This window comes from Bison bison, unplaced genomic scaffold (assembly GCF_000754665.1).
Source record: "Bison bison bison isolate TAMUID 2011002044 unplaced genomic scaffold, Bison_UMD1.0 scf7180017864465, whole genome shotgun sequence".
NCBI classification, from domain to species: domain Eukaryota; kingdom Metazoa; phylum Chordata; class Mammalia; order Artiodactyla; family Bovidae; genus Bison; species Bison bison.
The window spans coordinates 1,855,246-1,858,376 of record NW_011495026.1 but is presented as its reverse complement, the minus strand read 5'-3'; positions in this window follow the sequence as shown (position 1 = coordinate 1,858,376).

Here is a 3,131-nt window from a genome sequence, read left to right as displayed (position 1 = left end):
TTTTTGTATCCATTCAGCCAGTCTTTGTCTTTTGGTTGGGGCATTCAACCCATTTATGTTTAAGGTAATTACTGATAAGTATGATCCCGTTGCCATTTACTTTATTGTTTTGGGTTCGAATTTATACACGGTTTTTCTGTTTCCTGTCTAGAGAATATCCTTTAGTATTTGTTGGAGAGCTGGTTTGGCGGTGCAGAATTCTCTCAGCTTTTGCTTGTCTGAGAAGCTTTTGATTTCTCCCTCATACTTGAATGAAATCCTTGCTGGGTACAATAATCTGGGCTGTAGGTTATTTTCTTTCATCATTTTAAGTATGTCTTGCCATTCCTTCCTGGCTTGAAGAGTTTCTATTGAAAGATCAGATGTTATCCTTATGGGAATTCCCTTGTGTGTTATTTTTTGTTTTTCCCTTGATGCTTTTAATATTTGTTCTTTGTGTTTGATCTTTGTTAATTTGATTAATATGTGTCTTGGGGTGTTTTGCCTTGGGTTTATCCTGTTTGGGACTCTCTGGGTTTCTTGGACTTGGGTGATTATTTCCTTCCCCATTTTAGGGAAGTTTTCAACTATTATCTCCTCAAGTATTTTCTCATGGTCTTTCTTTTTGTCTTCTTCTTCTGGAACCCCTATGATTCGAATGTTGTAGCGTTTAATATTGTCCAGAGGTCCTGGAGGCCTCTGAGATTGTCCTCATTTCTTTTAATTCATTTTTCTTTTGTCCTCTCTGATTCATTTATTTCTACCATTCTATCTTCTAATTCACTAATCCTATCTTCTGCCTCTGTTATTCTACTATTTGTTGGCTCCAGAGTGTTTTTAATTTCATTTATTGCATTATTCATTATATATTGACTCTTTTTTATTTCTTCTAGGTCCTTGTTAAACTTTCTTGCATCTTCTCAATCCTTGTCTCCAGGCTATTTATCTGTGATTCCATTTTAATTTCAAGATTTTGGATCAATTTCACTATCATTATTCGGAATTCTTTATCAGGTAGATTCCCTATCTCTTCCTCTTTTGTTTGGTTTGGTGGGCATTTATCCTGTTCCTTTATCTGCTGGGTATTCCTCTGTCTCTTCATCTTGTTTAAATTGCTGAGTTTGGGGTGTCCTTTCTGTATTCTGACAGTTTGTGGAATTCTCTTTATTGTGGCTTTTCCTCGCTGTGTGTGGGTTTGTACAGGTGGTTTGTCAAGGTTTCCTGGTTAGGGAAGTTTGTGTCGGTGTTCTGGTGGGTGGAGCTGTATTTCTTCTCTCTGGAGTGCAATGAAGTGTCCAGTAATGAGTTATGAGATGTCTATGGTTTTGGGGTGACTTTGGGCAGCTAGTATTTTGAAGCTCAGGGCTGTGTTCCTTTGTTGCTGGAGAATTTGCTTGGTATGTCTTGCCCTGGAACTCGTTGGCCCTTGTGTGGTGCTTGGTTTCAGTGTCGGTATGGAGGCATTTGATGAGCTCCTGTCAATTAATGTTCCTTGGAGTCAGGAGTTCCCTGGAGTCAGGATTTGGACTTAAGCCTCCTGCTTCCAGTTATCGGTCTTATTTTTACAGAAGTTTCAAAACTTCTCCTTCTATACAGCACCATTGATAAAACATCTACGTTAAAGATGAAACGTTTCTCTACTGTGAGGGTCACTCAGAGAGGTTCACAGCGTTACATGGAGAAGAGAAGAGGGAGGAGAGAGTTAGAGGTGACCCAAATGAGATGAGGTGGAATCAATAGTGGAGAGAGTCGGGTAGCCAGTAGTCACTTCCTTATGTGCACTCCACAACTGGACCACTCAGAGATGTTTACGGAGTTATACAGAGAAGAGAAGAAGGAGGAAGGAGACAGAGGTGGCCAGAAGGATAAAAGGGGGGAATGAAAAGGAGGGAGACAGATCCAGCCAGTAATCAGTTCCCTAAGTGTTCTCCACCATCTGGAACACACAGAAATTCACAGAGTTGGGTAGAGTAGAGAGGGGTTAGGGAGGAGACACAGGCGACCTGGTGGAGAAAAAGGAGAGTCCAAAGGGAGAGAAAGCAGTCAAGCCAGTAATCTCGCTCCCTAGTGAAAAATGGGTCCTGAAGATTGGGTTCTTAAAGGTACAAAATTGGTAACAAATACATAAAAGCAAAAATTAAAAATCTAGAGTAGAGTTTGGAGTTTCAAAAATATGATGTTAAAGAAAAGAAGAAGGAAAAGAAAGAGAGAAAAAACGAAGAAAAACAAACAAGGTCACGAAAATTATAAAGAAAATATAGGTACAAAATTGATAACTGATACCAAAAAGCAAAAATTAAAAATCTAGAGTAGAGTTTGGAATTTCAAAAATACAATGTTAAAAAAAAGGAAGAAGAAGCATAAAGAGAGAAAACAAACAAACAAACAAAAACAATGTCGCAAAAATCATAAAGAAAATACAGGTACAAAATTGATATCAAATACCAAAAAGCATAAATTAAAAATCTAGAGTAGAGTTTGGAATTTCAGATATACAATTTTATATAAAAGAAGAAGAGAAAGAAACAGAAAAAAAAAAGTACACAGAAATTATAAAAAAACTATAGGTACAAAATTGATAACATATACCAAAAAGCTAAAATTGAAAGACTAGAGTTTGAAATTTCCAAAATACAATGTTAAAGAAAAGAAGAAAAAAAAAAAACAAGGTCAAAAATTTATAAAATATATATATATGAAGTTTGCTGAAGAAGAAAAAAATAGGGTCTTTTTTTTTTTGCAAAGTAATAGGTTATAAAAGTGCAAATAAAACGAACAATAGAAGACTTAAATTTCTTTTTTTTAATTAAAAAAAAAAAAGAAAGAAAGAATGATCGTAAAAATAGTAAAAATATATCTAGGACTTTTTCTGGTTTTGTTGTGAGCATTGTGGGTTCAGTTCATTTTTGGCTAGTTCCTTTGTCCAACTTATATTTCTCAAGATCTATAGGCCCCTTCCTATGTAGTCCGTAGTAACCACAGGGTTTTCATCTATTGCCTGTAGCTTCCAGGGCGTTTCCCTCTGTTATAGCTTCTTCTGTTTGCTGGTCTCTTCAGTGTCTGGTTTCCGCCCTGACACAAAGGGGACAGTGGAGGAAACTTTTTTTTTTAGGCTCACTTGTTCAGTCGCGCTGTGGGGAGGGAGGGAGGGA